This window comes from Delphinapterus leucas, chromosome 9 (assembly GCF_059928025.1).
Source record: "Delphinapterus leucas isolate spDelLeu-1000000601 "Yukka" chromosome 9, BTC_Dleu_Yukka2, whole genome shotgun sequence".
Taxonomy (NCBI): Eukaryota; Metazoa; Chordata; class Mammalia; order Artiodactyla; family Monodontidae; genus Delphinapterus; species Delphinapterus leucas.
In genome coordinates, this window is record NC_143137.1 from 84,673,344 (window position 1) to 84,692,534 (window position 19,191).

Consider the following 19,191-nt stretch of genomic DNA (forward strand, 5'->3'; position numbering starts at 1 on the left):
AAAACCTGGTAGTAGAACCTAATGAGTGCTGAGTGAATGAGTGAATTACCTACCATATAGGCTGGAATAATTCTAAATTACTGTATATAGAACCACATCTAATACAACTTGGGTTTCACAATAGATAATCTATACATCTAAACCTCATAAACTATCTTATCACTGCTTGGCAAACCAGGAGTATAGTGTCTAGAAATGAATAAATAATATTATCACTTTAGTACTAAAAGGTATCTACCTCTACTTAAGTTCATTAGCCAAAGGATCAGAAGCCATTACTCACTTTTTAATAACTGTCTTCATAATTAACAGCTTATATAACAATAATATAGGTGAAAATATGTAAAATACTTTTTACAAGCATAAATAAAATTAGCCTTTATTTTACAAATGTTGTCCTTTGAATATAAAATAGTCTAAAATTATAGAGTTGACAAAGATGAACATATGACTGAGTTTTAGGTGTAAATGCTCCCTTTCTTTTCTATATGTGGGATTAATATTCAAGTAGCTCAACTGACATTGCCTATTGATTACAGAAATTATGAAGATGAAGCAAAATTTTCCTGGATATACTTAATGCTCTGGAAAGAATGCTAATGATAGTTAAAACATTTGATCCTGAATTGAATGTATGTATCTCTCTATTCACTTGACTGTTTTAAGTAGGATTTAAAACTCTTTGGTGAAATTATTCAAAAATTTCTCAGTTGCAGATTACTTGGCATTGGCTATTACACTGCCTGTCTTATGTAAACATTATTCTTAAGACCATACCAGGACGTTAGTCCCTGGGGGATGTGGAGAGCTGGCAGCAAGCCACAGAGCTGTGGGATGGGTTCGCCCTGAGGGCAGTGAACAAGTGCGTGCAGCAGGTGGGTAGCGCGGCAGCTGCAGGAACTCCCAGCCATCCAGCCCCAGCTAGTAGCAGTCAGCAAAACCAAACCTGCAGACATGGGGATCGAGGCCTACAGTCACCAGCAGCGCACTTTCGGGGAGAGCTATGTTCAGGAACTGCTTGAAAAAGCATCAAATCCTAAAATACTGTCTTCGTGTCCTGAGATCAAATGGCACTTCATTGGCCATCTACAGAAACAAAATGTCAGCAAATTGATGGCTGTCCCCAATCTCTTCATGCTGGAAACAGTGGATTCTGTGAAGCTGGCAGACAAAGTGAACAGTGCGTGGCAGAAAAAAGGTTCTCCCAAAAGGTTAAAGGTTATGGACCAGATTAACACCAGCGGAGAGGACAGCAAACGTGGCCTGCCCCCATGGTGGCCGTGGTGGAACACATAAACACCAAGTGCCCCAGCCTGGAGTTCGTGGTACTGATGACCCTCGGGGGCTTTGGGCACAATCTTAGTCAAGGACCAGACCCAGATTTCCAGGTGTTACTGCTCCTCTGGGAGGAGCTGTGCAGGAAACCGAGCATCCCTACCAACCGGATGGAGCTGAACACGGGCCTGTCAGTGGACTTCCAACACACGATTCAAGTGGGATCTGCGAATGTCCGAATAGGAAGCACCATTCCTGGAGAGTGAGATTACTTCAAGAAAGCTGCCCTGGACAAGCGTGCAGCAGAGCTGAAGGCCCCGGGGGCAGAGGTGGCCCAGGCACATTGAGCAGCGGCCCAGCTCAAGGGCCAGGTCCAGGAAGACAAACTATGCACTCACCTGGGCTTTCACTTTCACATTCCCCACGTCACAGCACGACCACGCCCTCCTCAGGACCTGGAGGAGGCACGCCTACGATTATGTGTGTTGATGGAAACCATCTGACTTAGTGTCTGACACAGGAAGCTCACTTCAAGCAGTGACTTTGGATTGGATTTGAGGAATCCAGACTCTTCTGCAGAACAGGTACCTGGGCACTAGCCAGGAGTTGAGTTCAGACTTGAACGTTGCCCAGGAGCACCAACTAACCCATGAATGGCTTTCCCAGGTTAAAACTTGGTGACTGATGCCTATAATCACCAAAGTCAGAGGGATTCCAACTTGTCATCCACTTCAATAGAAAATTCCCTGTTACCAACTCTGTACAAACCCCACTGAGTAGCCATCTCTGCTGCTCTGGAGCAGTGTGGTTTCTGCCCCCAGTCTCCACCCCACCCAGTAAACGTTGGTCTCCACTCTGGCATGGCAGTACAGTAACTTCGGGACCTGGCTCGAGTTAGTTCGCCAAACCACATTGTGGCTGATGAGAGCTGTGTCCTCGGCCACTGTGCGGCGCTGACCCTGAAAATTACCGGGCAGCTAACAGCAGCGGTCCTTGGGCCTTTCTCCAGAGACAGGACTTTGAGCTTTTGCCCCAGGCCCTATGGTGATGAGAATCAAATGATATGATTCATCTGCCCCCATAGTTCCCGTTATGATGATTACTTATCTCATAGCTCCCCAGAAATGAAAGATCCCCTCAAAGCCGGTTCAGGCTCACGGTTTCAACAAGGCCTGGTTTTGAGGTTCCTGTTCCTGGGAGCACTTTTTAGGCATACTAATAGCCTCCCCTCACAGCCATGTTTATAAGGCAGAATTTTGCAAGTCTTTACATTAATAGAGTAGCTAGCTCTTAGAAACCCAGAAAGCACAATTCTCGGATAGTCACGACGGACGACTGTAGTCTGGATCGTTGTTTGTTTTCCAGGTGGGTTTTTCTTATTTATTCAAGCCCCACTCTTTAATTTTATGAAACAACTCCCATGAAGCTGCTGCCGAAATGTAACTTTGTAAAACTTAAACCATTACGATTCCTGTACTATTTCACTCAAAGCTATAGTGTGATAGTTCAGATTCTATTAAATAAAAATGTGAGTTTGAAAACAAACAAACCACACCAATGACTTTCAGGAGCTTGAACTGAATTGTTGATTCAAGATAGAACTGGCCTTAATAACCAATAGAAAAGGACACTGTGAACATGTGACTAAGTGGCAAATGGATAGCTCACTCGTTCCACTTTCTCAGAACTTCCAATATTTAGAGCATCATTGAGCATTTCAGTAAAAAAAAAAAAAAAAATACAGTCATTTGGTACCGAAATTAGTGCATAAAACCATAATTTTATATCCTAGGGATCTTCTGCATCATAGCATTTTTCTAATAAGCTTCATTAATATTTGGCAGTATGTCTTTTATTTAAATGACTTGATGACAGTTTCAAAGGCAAGAACACTGTAGATAGCACTTTATTTTATGCCCATAGTTGGAATGTGGACAAGAAACCAGTGTCAACTAGTGAAGCAGTAGCCAAGTTAAAATGGATTTAAATTTGAGAAACAATGAGCTTATCAAAGTGCTGTTATTTTAAATGCCACCCAGTAGGAAAAGTAGACAATGCAACCCATATTCTACCATGAGAAATGCTTTGCTTGAGTTCATTAACATTACTGATGATTAGAGGGAGAGAAGGGTTTGGATGAGGAAATAAAAGAAAATCTGACTTGGGCTTGCTTGCCCTTAGAGAGGCCTGCTAATTGGCCTTTCAATTAACTAAGGAGAAGCCTTTCAAGTCTTTGGTAGCAGTGAAGTGGAACTATTAGCACATCCACTTCCTCTTTTTTTTTTAACAACTTTATTGCAGTATAATTGCTTTACAATAGTGTGTTAGTTTCTGCTGTATAACAAAGTGAATCAGCTATACATATACATACATGCCCATATCTCTGTCCTCTTGCGTCTTCCTCCCATCCTCCCTATCCCACCCCTCTAGGTGGACACAAAGCACTGAGCTGATCTCCCTGTGTTCTGCGGCTGCTTCCCACTAGCTATCTATTTTACATTTGGTAGTGTATATATGTCCATGGCACTCTCTCACTTTGTCCCAGCTTACCTTCCCTCTCCCCGGGTCCTCAAGTCCATTCTCTACGTCTGCATCTTTATTCCTGTCCTGCCCCTAGGCTCTTCAGAACCTTTTTTTTTTTAGATTCCACATATATGTGTTAGCATACGGTATTTGTTTTTCTCTTTCTGACTGACTTCACTCTGTATGACAGTCTCTAGGTCCATCCACCTCACTACACTTAACTCAATTTCGTTTCTTTTTATGGCTGAGTAATATTCCATTGTATATATGTGCCACGTCTTCTTTATCCATTCATCTGTCTCTGGACACTTAGGTTGCTTCCATGTCCTGGCTATTGTAAATAGAGCTGCAATGAACATTGTGGTACATGACTCTTTTTGAATTATGGCTTTCTCAGGGTGTATGCCCAGTAGTGGGATTGCTGGGTCGTATGGTAGTTCTATTTTTAGTTTTTTAAGGAACCTCCATACTGCTCTGCCTATGTTTTCCTCTAAGAGTTTTATAGTGTCTGGCCTTACATTTAGGTCTTTAATCCATTTTGAGTTTATTTTTTGTGTATGGTGTTAGGGAGTGTTCTAATTTCATTCTTTTACATATAGCTGTCCAGTTTTCCCAGCACCACTGATTGAAGAGGCTGTCTTTTCTCCATTGTATATTCTTGCCTCCTTTATCAAAGATAAGGTGACCATATGTGCGTGGGGTGGCTTTCTATCCTGTTCCATTGATCTATATTTCTGTTTTTGTGCCAGTACCATACTGTCTTGATTACTGTAGCTGTGTGTTATAGTCTGAAGTCAGGGAACCTGATTCCTCCAGCTCCATTTTTCTATCTCAAGATTGCTTTGGCTATTCGGGGTCATTTGTGTTTCCATACAAATTGTGAATCTTTTTGTTTCCACCTCCTCTTTGTTCAACAAATATGCACGGTCTTCTCTTTGTTACCACATCAGTCCATTTACAATAGGTATTTTCACACTTTCTGAATCAGTTTGTCCAAAGTGTGATTTTTCTGCCTGATTTGTCAGTCCTCTGAAAAGCCTGGTCATTTAAGGTGATGGGTGGTAAGCAAAAGTTAAGCCATATTGTTTTTTGTTTTTTTTTTTTTAAACATCTTTATTGGGGTATAATTGCTTTACAATTGTGTGTTAGTTTCTGCTTTATAACAAAGTGAATCAGTTATACATATACATATGTTCCCATATGTCTTCCCTCTTGCGTCTCCCTCCCTCCCACTCTCCCTATCCCACCCCTCCAGGCTGTCACAAAGCACCGAGCTAATATCCCTGTGCCTTGCGGCTGCTTCCCCCTAGCTATCTACCTTACTACGTTTGTTAGTGTGTATATGTCCATGACTCTCTCTCACCCTGTCAAAGCTCACCCTTCCCCCTCCCCATATCCTCAAGTCCGTTCTCCAGTAGGTCTGCGTCTTTATTCCTGTCTTACCCCTAGGTTCTTCATGACATTTTTTTTCCCCTTAAATTCCATATATATGCGTTAGCATACGGTATTTGTCTTTTTCTTTCTGACTTACTTCACTCTGTATGACAGACTCTAGGTCTATCCACCTCATTACAAATAGCTCAATTTCGTTTCTTTTTATGGCTGAGTAATATTCCATTGTATATATGTGCCACATCTTCTTTATCCATTCATCCGATGATGGGCGCTTAGGTTGTTTCCATCTCCGGGCTATTGTAAATAGAGCTGCAATGAACATTTTGGTACATGACTCTTTTTGAATTTTGGTTTTCTCAGGGTATATGCCCAGTAGTGGGATTGCTGGGTCATATGGTAATTCTATTTGTAGTTTTTTAAGGAACCTCCATACTGTTCTCCATAGTGGCTGAACCAATTCACATTCCCACCAGCAGTGCAAGAGTGTTCCCTTTTCTCCACACCCTCTCCAGCATTTATTGTTTCTAGATTTTTTGATGATGGCCATTCTGACTGGTGTGAGATGATATCTCATTGTAGTTTTGATTTGCATTTCTCTAATGATTAATGATGTTGAGCATTCTTTCATGTGTTTGTTGGCATTCTGTATATCTTCTTTGGAGAAATGTCTATTTAGGTCTTCTGCCCATTTTTGGATTGGGTTGTTTGTTTTTTTGTTATTGAGCTGCATGAGCTGCTTGTAAATTTTGGAGATTAAACCTTTGTCAGTTGCTTCATTTGCAAATATTTTCTCCCATTCTGAGGGTTGTCTTTTGGTCTTGATTATGGTTTCCTTTGCTGTGCAAAAGCTTTGAAGTTTCATTAGGTCCCATTTGTTTATTTTTGTTTTTATTTCCATTACTCTAGGAGGTGGGTCAGAAAGGATCTTGCTGTGATTTATGTCATAGAGTGTTCTGCCTATGTTTTCCTCTAAGAGTTTGATAGTGTCTGGCCTTACATTTAGGTCTTTAATCCATTTTGAGCTTATTTTTGTGTATGGTGTTAGGGAGTGATCTAATCTCATACTTTTACATGTACCTGTCCAGTTTTCCCAGCACCATTTATTGAAGAGGCTGTCCTTTCTCCACTGTACATTCCTGCCACCTTTATCAAAGATAAGGTGTCCATATGTGCGTGGGTTTATCGCTGGGCTTTCTATCCTGTTCCATTGATCTATATTTCTGTTTTTGTGCCAGTACCATACTGTCTTGATTACTGTAGCTTTGTAGTATAGTCTGAAGTCAGGGAGCCTGATTCCTCCAGCTCCTTTTTTCGTTCTCAAGATTGCTTTGGCTATTCGGGGTCTTTTGTGTTTCCATACAAATTGTGAAATTTTTTGTTCTAGTTCTGTGAAAAATGCCAGTGGTAGTTTGATAGGGATTGCATTGAATCTGTAGATTGCTTTGGGTAGTAGAGTCATTTTCACAATGTTGATTCTTCCCATCCAAGAACATGGTATATCTCTCCATCTATTTGTATCATCTTTAATTTCTTTCATCAGTGTCTTATAATTTTCTGCATACAGGTCTTTCGTCTCCTTAGGTAGGTTTATTCCTAGATATTTTATTCTTTTTGTTGCAATGGTAAATGGGAGTGTTTTCTTGATTTCACTTTCAGATTTTTCATCATTAGTATATAGGAATGCCAGAGATTTCTGTGCATTAACTTTGTATCCTGCTACTTTACCAAATTCATTGATTAGCTCTAGTAGTTTTCTGGTAGCATCTTTAGGATTCTCTATGTATAGTATCATGTCATCTGCAAACAGTGACAGCTTTACTTCTTCTTTTCCGATTTGGATTCCTTTTATTTCCTTTTCTTCTCTGATTGCTGTGGCTAAAACTTCCAAAACTATGTTGAATAAGAGTGGTGAGAGTGGGCAACCTTGTCTTGTTCCTGATCTTAGTGGAAATGCTTTCAGTTTTTCACCATTGAGGATGATGTTTGCTGTGGGCTTGTCATATATGGCCTTTATTATGTTGAGGAAAGTTCCCTCTATGCCTACTTTCTGCAGGGTTTTTAGCATAAATGGGTGTTGAATTTTGTCAAAAGCTTTCTCTGCATCTATTGAGATGATCATATGGTTTTTCTCTTTCAATTTGTTAATATGGTTTATCACATTGATAGATTTGCGTATATTGAAGAATCCTTGCATTCCTGGAATAAACCCCACTTGATCATGGTGTATGATCCTTTTAATGTGCTGTTGGATTCTGTTTGCTAGTATTTTGTTGAGGATTTTTGCATCTATGTTCATCAGTGATATTGGCCTGTAGTTTTCTTTCTTTGTGACATCCTTGTCTGGTTTTGGTATCAAGGTGATGGTGGCCTCGTAGAAGGAATTTGGGAGTGTTCCTCCCTCTGCTATATTTTGGAAGAGTTTGAGAAGGATAGGTGTTAGCTCTTCTCTAAACGTTTGATAGAATTCACCTGTGAAGCCATCTGGTCCTGGGCTTTTGTTTGTTGGAAGATTTTTAATGACAGTTTCAATTTCAGTGCTTGTGATTGGTCTGTTCATATTTTCTATTTCTTCCTGATTCAGTCTTGGCAGGTTGTGCATTTCTAAGAATTTGTCCATTTCTTCCAGATTGTCCATTTTATTGGCATAGAGTTGCTTGTAGTAATCTCTTATGATTTTTTTTATTTCTGCAGTGTCAGTTGTTACTTCTCCTTTTTCATTTCTAATTCTATTGATTTGAGTCTTCTCCCTTTTTTTCTTGATGAGTCTGGCTAGTGGTTTATCTATTTTGTTTATCTTCTCAAAGAACCAGCTTTTAGTTTTATTGATCTTTGCTATCGTTTCCTTCATTTCTTTTTCATTTATTTCTGATCTGATTTTTATGATTTCTTTCCTTCTGCTAGCTTTGGGGTTTTTTTGTTCTTCTTTCTCTAATTGCTTGAGGTGCAAGGTTAGGTTGTTTATTCGAGATGTTTCCTGCTTCTTAAGGTGGGCTTGTATTGCTATAAACTTCCCCCTTAGAACTGCTTTTGCTGCATCCCATAGGTTTTGGGTCGTTGTGTCTCCATTGTCATTTGTTTCTAGGTATTTTTTTATTTCCTCTTTGATTTCTTCAGTGATCACTTCATTATTAAGTAGTGTATTGTTTAGCTTCCATGTGTTTGTATTTTTTACAGATCTTTTCCTGTAATTGATATCTAGTCTCATGGCGTTGTGGTCAGAAAAGATACTTGATACAATTTCAATTTTCTTAAATTTACCAAGGCTTGATTTGTGACCCAAGATATGGTCTATCCTGGAGAATGTTCCATGAGCACTTGAGAAAAATGTGTATTCTGTTGTTTTTGGATGGAGTGTCCTATAAATATCAATTAAGTCCATCTTGTTTAATGTATCATTTAAAGCTTGTGTTTCCTTATTTATTTTCATTTTGGATGATCTGTCCATGGGTGAAAGTGGGGTGTTAAAGTCCCCTACTATGAATGTGTTACTGTCAATCTCCCCTTTTATGGCTGTTAGTATTTGCCTTATGTATTGAGGTGCTCCTATGTTGGGTGCATAAATATTTACAATTGTTATATCTTCTTCTTGGATCGATCCCTTTATCATTATGTAGTGTCCTTCTTTGTCTCTTGTAATAGTCCTTATTTTAAAGTCTATTTTGTCTGATATGAGAATTGCTACTCCAGCTTTCTTTTGGTTTCCATTTGCATGGAATATCTTTTTCCATCCCCTTATTTTCAGTCTGTATGTGTCTCTAGGTCTGAAGTGGGTCTCTTGTAGACAGCATATATAAGGGTCTTGTTTTTGTATCCATTCAGCCAATCTGTGTCTTTTGGTGGGAGCATTTAGTCCATTTACATTTAAGGTAATTATCGATATGTATGTTCCTATTCCCATTTTCTATATTGTTTTGGGTTCGTTATTATAGGTCTTTTCCTTCTCTTGTGTTCCTTGTCTAGAGAAGTTCCTTTAGCATTTGCTGTAAAGCTGGTTTGGTGGTGCTAAACTCTCTCAGCTTTTGCTTGTCTGTAAAGGTTTTAATTTCTCCATCAAATCTGAATGAGATCCTTGCTGGGTAGAGTAGCCTTGGTTGCAGGTTTTTCTCCTTCATCACTTTCAGTATGTCCTGCCACTCCCTTCTGGCTTGTAGGGTTTCTGCTGAGAGATCAGCTGTTAACCTTATGGGGATTCCCTTGTGTGTTATTTGCTGTTTTTCCCTTGCTGCTTTTAATATGCTTTCTTTGTATTTAATTTTTGACAGTTTGATTAATATGTGTCTTGGCGTATTTCTCCTTGTATTTATCCTGTATGGGACTCTCTGTGCTTCCTGGACTTGATTAACTATTTCCTTTCCCATATTAGGGAAGTTTTCAACTATAATCTCTTCAAATATTTTCTCAGTCCCTTTCTTTTTCTCTTCTTCTTCTGGAACCCCTATAATTCGAATGTTGGTGCGTTTAATGTTGTCCCAGAGGTCTCTGAGACTGTCCTCAGTTCTTTTAATTCTTTTTTCTTTATTCTGCTCTGCAGTAGTTATTTCCACTATTTTATCTTCCAGGTCACTTATCCGTTCTTCTGCCTCAGTTATTCTGTTATTGATCCCATCTAGAGTACTTTTAATTTCATTTATTGCGTTGTTCATCATTGCTTGTTTCATCTTTATTTCTTCTAGGTCCTTGTTAACTGCTTCTTGCATTTTGTCCATTCTACTTCCAAGATTTCGGATCATCCTTACTATCATTATTCTGAATTCTTTTTCAGGTAGACTGCCTATTTCCTCTTCATTTGTTAGGTCTGGTGCATTTTTATCTTGCTCCTTCATCTGCTGTGTGTTTTTCTGTCTTCTCATTTTGCTTATCTTACTGTGTTTGGGGTCTCCTTTTTGCAGGCTGCACGTTCGTAGTTCCCGTTGTTTTTGATGTCTGTCTCCAGTGGCTAAGGTTGTTTCAGTGGGTTGTGTAGGCTTCCTGGTGGAGGGGACTAGTGCCTGTGTTGTGGTGGATGAGGCTGGATCTTGTCTCTCTAGTGGGCAGGTTCACGTCTGGTGGTGTGTTTTGGGGTGTCTGTGGCCTTATTATGATTTTAGGCAGCCTCTCTGCTAATGGGTGGGGTTGTGTTCCTGTTTTGCTAGTTGTTTGGCATAGGTTGTCTAGCACTGTGGCTTGCTGGTCGTTGAGTGAAGCTGGGTGCTGGTGTTAAGATGGAGGCCACTGGGAGATTTCCACCGTTTAATATTATGTGGAGCTGGGAGGTCTCTTGTTGACCAGTGTCCTGAAGTTGGCTCTCCTACCTCAGAGGCAGAGCCCTGACTCCTGGCTGGAGCACCAAGAGCCTTTCATCCACACGGCTCAGAATAAAAGGGAGAAAAAGTAGAGAGAATTAGTAGAAGTATGAGGAAAGAAAGAAGGAAAGGAGGAAAGGAAGGAAGGAAGAAAGAAGCAAAGAAGGAAAGAAAGGAGGGAGGGAGGAAGGAAGGAAGGAAGGAAGGAGGGAAAGAAGGAAAAAAGACAGAAAGAAAGAAGATACAGTAAAAATAAAATAAAGTATAATATAGTTATTGAATTAAAAAATATTTAGAAAAAAAAAAAAAGAGGGACGGATAGAACCTTAGGACAAATGTTGGAAGCAAAGCTATACAGAGAAAATCTTATACAGAAGCATACACATACACCTTCACAAAAAGAGGTAAAGGGGGAAAAATCATAAATCTTGCTCTCAGAGACCACCTCCTCAATTTGGGGTGATTCGTTGTCTAAAGGAGGGAAGGACGGAAAGAAAGAAAGAAAGAAAGAAGGAACGACGGTAAAGTATAATAAAGTTATTACAATTAAAATTAATTATTGAGAAAAAAAATTTTTTTTTTTTAAAAACCATGGACGGATAGAGCCCTAGGACAAATGGTGGAAGCAAGAGTATACAGACAAGATGTCACACATAAGCATACACGTACACATTCACAAAAAGAGGAGAAGGGAAAAAAATCATAGATCTCGCTCCTAAATTCCACCTCTTCAATTTGGGATCATTCCTTGTCTATTCAGGTATTCCACAGATGCAGGGTATATCAAGTTGATTGTGGAGCTTTAATCCTCTGCTTCTGAGGCTGCTGGGAAAGATTTCCCTTTCTCTTCTTTGTTCTCACAGCTCACAGGAGCTCAGCTTTGGATTTGGCCCTGCCTCTGCGTGTAGGTCGCTGGAGGGCATCTGTTTTTTGCTCAGACAGGACGGGGTTAAAGGAGCCGCTGATTCGGGGGCTCAGGCTCACTCAGGCCAGGGGTGAGGGGGGGGAAGGAGGGGCACTGCGTGCGGGGCGGGCCTGCGGCGTCAGAGGCGGCGTGACGTTGCGGCAGAGGCCGGCGTGACGTTGCAGCAGCCTGAGGCCCGCCGTGCGTTCTCCCGGGGAAGTTGTCCCTGGTTCCCGGGAACCTGGCAGTGGCGGGCTGCACAGGCTCCGCAGAAGAGGGGTGTGGAGAGTGACCTGTGCTCGCACACAGGCCCCTTGGTGGCGGCAGCAGCAGCCTTAGCGTCTCCCGCCCGTCTCTGGGGTCCGCGCTTTTAGCCGCGGCTCGCGCCCGTCTCTGGGGTTCGCGCTTTTTGCCGCGGCTCGCGCCCGTCTCTGGGGTTCGCGCTTTTAGCCGCGGCTCGCGCCCGTCTCTGGAGTTCCTTTAAGCAGCGCTCTTAAACCCCTCTCCTCGCGCACCAGGAAACAAAGAGGGAAGAAAAAGTCTCTTGCCTCTTCGGCAGGTGCAGGCTTTTCCCCGAACTCCCTCCCGGCTAGTCGTGGTGCACTAACCCCTTCAGGCTATGTTCAAGCCGCCAACCCCAGTCCTCTCCCTGCGCTCCGTCCAAAACCGAAACCCGAGCTTCAGCTCGCAGCCCCGCCCGCCCGGGCGGGTGAGCAGACAAGCCTCTCGGGCTGGTGAGTGCCGGTCGGCACCGATCCTCTGTGCGGGAATCTCCCCGCTTTGCCCTCCGCACCCGTCGCTGTGCACTACTCCTCGGTACCGAAGCCCCCCCCTCCGCCTCCCGCAGTCTCCGCCCGCGGAGGGGCTTCCTAGTGTGTGGAAACTTTTCCTCCTTCACAGCTCCCTCCCACTGGCGCAGGTGCCGTCCTTATTCTTTTGTCTCTGTTTTTTCTTTTTTTCTTTTGCCCTACCCAGGTACGTGGGGAGTTTCTTGCCTTTTGGGAGGTCTGAGGTCTTCTGCCAGCCTTCAGTAGGTGTTCTGTAGGAGTTGTTCCACGTGTAGATGTATTTCTGGTGTATCCGTGGGGAGGAAGGCGATCTCCGCGTCTTACTCTTCCGCCATCTTCAAGGTCCCCCCCAGCCATATTGTTTTTTGATACCAACAAATATTGGTTCTTTCTTTATATTACATTTATTTGTAAACAGTCAGCAATGTATTGCATATTTAAAGCAGTGTTTTAGCCTAAAGCTCACGATTCTCTTAGTTTTGAAATAACAGCATTACCAATCTAGAATGCTTAAAAATAGAGGGGGTGGGGGAGGAAACCATGGACTCAATGTCAAAGAAAAGGATCCGGTCACTCTCCCATGTATACAGTGCCATGGAGAATGCAAAGGGGACACCATTTAGAAGGATTCCCTTTGCCATGATTCCTCCCTGTAAAGGAGGTTGGCACTTATAGTTACTCTGCTATTCAGAAAAGGAGTTTCAAATTCTGTGATGCTGACCAACATCTAGGTATCTTGAGTTACTTTGTAAACTACCATAGAACATAATAGCAGTTTTGACTGGATAAGGTAAATCATGAAGTAACTCACTTCCTTCAACAGATACTCATTTATCTCACTGTTTACTGAGCACCTTGCACATGTGATTAGCCACCAGGCTACACACGGTGCTCTACCCTGGAGACTCAAAGTCATGCTCACTGTCCCATGGAGCCTTCTGTTCAACAGTGATGACAATACAAAGAATCATCAGAAAAAGGCAAAATGGCGTTTAGCTGATGGCCGACCAGGCAGGGTTTCATTAAAGCAGTATCACTGGAGTTGTGTCTTAAAGGATAGTCTTTTAAAAAGCAGAGATGCATTCTAGATGGAGGACATAAACAAGACAAGAAAAGCTAAAAAGCATGGAGCATGTTAAAGGATTGTGAATAGCCGGTTTTGTCTATACTGCATGACAATTCATTCAATAAATATATACTGAATCTGTATTATGAACAAGGTTCAGTCTTGGACTCTTGGGATAAACCAGTTAAAAACAAAATGTTGGATCATGCACTAATGGAGCCAACATTCTGAAGGAGAGAGATAAGCAATAGAAAAAAAAATAGATCTATAATATAATGGAAGTAGTGAGAAGTGCTGCCCTTTTCAAGCTACCTTGTTCTCCTTACTGATGTTCTCCTGGAACTCATCAAGCAAGATCTTGCTTCAGGGCTTTGCATTTGCCATTCTCTATATCCAGAACACTCATTTTCAACACATTCACAAGGCTCTCTTCCCTCACCTCCTTCAGATCTCTATTCAAATAGCCCTCTCTCAGCGAAGACTTTCTTATTAAGCAGTAACCACCACTCTGCCCCAACACATCCTATCTCGCTTCCCTGCTTTGATTTTCACCATACAACCTCTTTTCATCTGGCATGCTGTTTAATTTGTTTATTGACTCTCTCCACACTGGAAAGTAAGCTCCATGAAAGAAAGGGATTTTTGCCTATTTTGTTTAGTGTTATGCTCTCAGCACCTAGGACAGTACCTAGCACATTCAAAAGATATTTGCAGTATGAAAAAATATAATGAAAAATAAATTAGGGTTAAGGTGGTTAAGTGAATGATGTGCTGCTGTTTTATGGGGAGGCTGGGGAAGACCTCTCTAAGGAAGTGGCATCTGAATAAAAACCTGAATAAAAGGAAGGAGCAACTCACATAACTATCTGAGAAAAGAGTTTCCCAAGCAGAGGGAACAGCAGGGGCAAAGTCAGGAGCATCCTGGCTGGAGCAGAGGAAGCTAAAGAGGAGAGTGATAGAATATGTCAGAAAGATAGCATGAGTCCTGCTAAGGATCTGGATTTTATTCTGAGTGAAAAGGGAAGCTACAGAGGGTTTGGTTTTGTTTTTAGCAGAGTGGTGACACAATTTGACTTACTTCTATAAAGCATCACCAGGCTTCAGTGTGGAGAATAGACTATAGCAAAGCAGAAAGAGATAGACAGGTAGGAAGGCAGCACCAAGTAGCTTAGACTGGTGTGAGAGCAGTGGAGATGTAGATTCCAGATGGCTTTTGAAGGCAGAGTTAACAGGATTTGCTAATGGAATAGATGGATGTGGTAAAAAGATACCAAGGAGGAATTCAAGGAGTTGTCATCAACTGAGATGGGGCAGACTATGAAAGGAGCAAGTTGGGCAAAGGGAGGAGTGTTAGAAATGGAGAGTTAGTTTTGAAGCTCATACATTTGAAATGCCTTTTAAATTTCCGAGTGGAGATATATTGAGTAGACAGTGGGATTTTTAGTCTGAATCTCAAGAGAAAGGTCACAGCTAGAAATATAAATTTGAATTTACCAGTGTATAGGTGGTATTTAAAACCATGGAAGTAGATCAGATCACCAAGAGAATTAGTGTGATTTAGACTAAAAGCCACTAACATTTGCATGATGTTTTACCATTTACCAAGCAATTCCACATCAGCTGGAAAATTGCAGGAGTTAAGATTACAAATCTAAGATGGACTTGAAAAGTGACTGAAAGGCTAAGAGTAATATGAGAGAGAATGCTGACTGCACAGTGCTTTACAGATGATTGAATTTGGAGGATGAGGTGGTTAAAGACAGCCCCAGTTCCTTCATTTGAAGGGACTATAAATATGGGGAGGTGGAGAGGGGTCATGAAGAGGGATGATGATAGCTATTATTTTGAACACGGTGAGTTTCTGGTGCTTTAACACTATCCAGGTGACGTAGGAGGAGGAGGGTGCTCTTTGCCAAAGTCAAGCCCTATTTATCCTCAAAAGTCAGTTCAAACATTACTTCCGGGCTTCCCTGGTGGCGCAGTGGTTGAGAGTCTGCCTGCCGATGCAGGGGACACGGGTTCGTGCCCCGGTCCGGGAGGATCCCACATGCCGTGGAGCGGCTGGGCGTGTGAGCCATGGCCGCTGAGCCTGCGTGTCCGGAGCCTGTGCTCCGCAACGGGAGAGGCCGCAGCGGTGAGAGGCCCGCGTACCGCAAAAGAAACCACAAAAAAAACCCATTACTTCTGCCAGAAAGTCTTCTCCTCCCAGTCTCCTTGGTCTGAGTCAGGGTTTTTCCTTTCTCATCACCACCTCCACATACTTAGGATTGCCTGCTTATTTGTCTGTGTCCCACTGAGTTCCTTAAAGAGAGGGATTTTATCTTTCATGCTTGTGACCTCAGCACATTGGACAGTGCCTGAGATGGATGGATGGATGGATGGATGGATGGATGGATGGATGGATGGATGGATGGATAGCAGCAATGAGAACCCAACTGAAGCTGTTTACATTAGTTTACAGTAAAGATAACCAGTGTGGTTTTGTGGAGCTCAGAATGGAGAGGGCAGAAAGTACACTAAAAGTCAACTACAGCTTGATCTCAGATAGCGTCTGTTCTGTATGAAGTATTTTTCAGGTCACCTGGCCACCAGATTGAGACATAAAAATATGAAATATTCACCACACTGAAAGACTTGGTGACCAAATCAAGTTCCCTAGATGTTTGGGGATGAAATTAAGTATATTTAAAAACTGCTCTCTGAACATTTTTCCTCTGTTTTAAGAATGGGATGAAGGCATTTACTAGAAAAATGAGAACTTTTGCCTAGACTTCTGTGTTCAGCATCTGGATATAAAGTGGAAGACAGCTATGCTCACCACTGTACCACCAACACAGAGCTGAAGTTAATGCCTTAATGACTTGAACCCTGGACCATCACATTTAAAATGACTGATCCTCTATTTACTAAGCTACTCAGAACAGATGTTGTTTAAGGGTACAAACTTGCAGTGATTAGTAAGTAAATCCTTGAGATCTAATGCAAGTATAGTGAATATAGACAGAAACATTGTATGATGTTATCAAACTTTCCAAGAGACTAATTCCTACCTTACAAGAATTAATGAGAATTAATACATATAAAGTGATTAGTCCAGTGCCCGACACAGTAAGTTTTAGTTATCGTCATCATCATCTTTGGTTATTTGTGATAAGCACACTTCCCAGCTGAGATCAGGCAAAAAGCCATTCAAAAAGCAGGAAGTTGGACTTCCCTGGTGGCGCAGTGGTTGAGAGTCCGCCTGCCGATGTAGGGGATGCGGGTTCGTGCCCCGGTCCGGGAAGATCCCACGTGCCGCGGAGCGGCTGGGCCCGTGAGCCATGGCCGCTGAGCCTGCGCGTCCGGAGCCTGTGCTCCGCAACGGGAGAGGCCACAACAGTGAGAGGCCCGCGCAAAAAAAAAAAAAAAAAAGCAGGAAGTTAAATTTTGTTATTCTTTTCCAAGTGACTTTAGATAATATGCTTTTAGTGAAGAAAACCTGTAAATGCATAGCAGAACAGATAGAAGGTTTTGTAAGGCAGTTACTCCCAGGTTTGTGACATTTCCATGTAAAATATCTTTGCCATGTTCCCTGGGGAATTAATTCTTCTCTTGATGCTAAATCACAGCTCTGTATCCACTATGGTTTAAATGTGGAAAGTATACAAAATAGCTTATTCATATCAACTTCCCCCTCCCCCATTTTTGATGTTTTTGATCAGTATTGATTTTCTACCTATGAATAAGCTTCATATTAATTACCTGTGCCACCACAGACTGTAAAGGACGTCTCCTAAGCTCTCTTGTTACACATATAAAAATTCATAGATAGGTACAACATGAAATTTCACATTATTTATGGTGTTACTTTCAGCCTTTTTTTCAATCAGAAGTCCCTAAACTTTTTGATCCTTGATTGTCTTTGGCAGTACGTATAGTGAAGCCTGTAGATCCTTCTCGGAATAATATTTCTAAATGCATAAAATAAAATATGAAACTATCTGTGATTTCTATGGGTAACAGAGTCATAGCGTCTGCTATGCTACTGTTGTTTGTTGCAAACATGTATTATTGAAAGAAATGCTATATTTCTGTTAGAAATAGCTGAAAATAAAGATGATTTTTTTTTCTCATCCCAGTCCACAGACCACTCTGATAAAGATCCCTGATGTAAAAGAAAAATTTGTCACTTTGTGATGAATATACTAAAGTGCAAAGTTGCTACCCTTTTTGAGTAAATACTGTTGTTTTTATGTACCTTTGAATTGTATTAAATTTATTTTTGCTGTTTAAAATACTACACCCACATTATAGAAAAATAAGAAAACAGAATTAGAGGAATCACCTATAATACACCCACCTTTCATATTCCCTGTTAGCATTTTCATGTGCTTCTTTCCAATTGTTTTGTAACTGCCATCATCATATTATGTATGTAATTTTGTATCCACTTAAAACTAAGCATTGTATCATGAGCATTTTCCATGTTGTCCTACAATGTTTACAGCCACAGTTTTCATGATTATGTGATATTCTTATCTTACTTAGCCATACCGTCCCTACTAAATAGCAACATTTTTTGCTACTATGAATAACATTGTTTCATAATGGGTGCTACTGTGATAAATTTAACCACTTCATTAAGTGAGCAACCAATTAAAAGTTATGATATGTATTGAGGGTTTAGAGCTTACCATACATTATTTTACTTTAATCATCACAGTGAGCCTTCTCTTTTTTGTTAGTAAGCTTTTTATTATTATTATTACTGTGACACAGTTTTAGATTTACGGAAAAATTGTGGAGATAGTTCCCATATACCCCACACTGAATTTTCCTTGCTGTTAACATCTTATTGTTAGTATGGCACATCTGGTACATTTTATAAGCCAATAGTGATACAGTATTATTAACTAAAGTCTATACTTTATTCACATTTCCTTAGTTTTTACCTCATGGTTTGTTTTGTTTTGTTTTCTCCTGTCCCAGGAAAGGAATGCCCTGGGTGGGTATCCAGGCTGCCACATCACCTTTAGTCATCATGCCATGCCCCCTTAGGCTCCTCTTGGCTGTGGTAGTTTTTAAGACTTTCCTTATTTTTGAGGATCTTGACAGTTTTGAGGAATACTGGTCAGGTATTGTGTAGAATGTTCCTCAGCTGGGATTCGTCTGAGCTTTTTCTCATGGTTTTACTGGGGTTATGGATTTTTTTGAGAAAGACCACAGAAGTAAAACACCATTCTTATCATATCATATCAAAAGCAGATACTATCAGCGTGACATCACTTGTTGACGTGAATCTTTATCACCTGGCTAATGTCTTGTTTGTCAGACTTCTCCACCATAAAAGTATTATTACCCCTTCTTTTCATCCTGCAGTCTTTCGAAAGAACTCATTTTGGGCACTGCACACTTACCAAATGGAGAGTCATGCTCTGCCACCTTACACAGCCACATACGTTATTTGTAATTCTTCTGCATAGGAGATTTGTCACAAGCCTCCTTTAATGGATGAGAAAACTAAGGTTGAGAGAGATTAAGGAGCTAGCCCAAGCTGCCTAGCCTTCCATGCTTATAACTGCTAGAGCTTACTTCCTCTCCTCCACGGCACTGGTAGAATAGTACTCCTTACCTAAATCTACCTCTCTGTGCTGTGCCACGTGAGCCCTTCCCACGCTGACTGGGCTGTTTGTGGCTGCTCAGCACCAACTCCTATACTGGCCCATTTGGGGAGGTAGGTATTCATTCTACAAATGTCATGTGTTCATTTGCAAATACCAACTTCCGTCTGATGTCTAAGCAAGTATTTCCAAAACCACCAGAAGTCACTCAATTTGGGAGAAGAAAGAGACAGACAAAAAAGACTGAAATGCTTCCTGCTTTGATAAGTGCTATTCTGCGTATCTCAATTTATTGACTGAAAAAATATTTGTATGTAAAACACTATTCTAGGCATAAAGCATACCCCAGTAAATTAAA

The 19,191-nt window shown here is 41.2% G+C and overlaps 1 pseudogene; it reads left to right on the forward strand.

Moving 5' to 3' along the window:
* The first annotated feature begins 798 nt into the window (after positions 1 to 798).
* LOC149748440 (pyridoxal phosphate homeostasis protein pseudogene) lies at positions 799 to 1,750 on the forward strand (annotated as a pseudogene).
* The last annotated feature ends 17,441 nt before the right edge of the window (positions 1,751 to 19,191 follow it).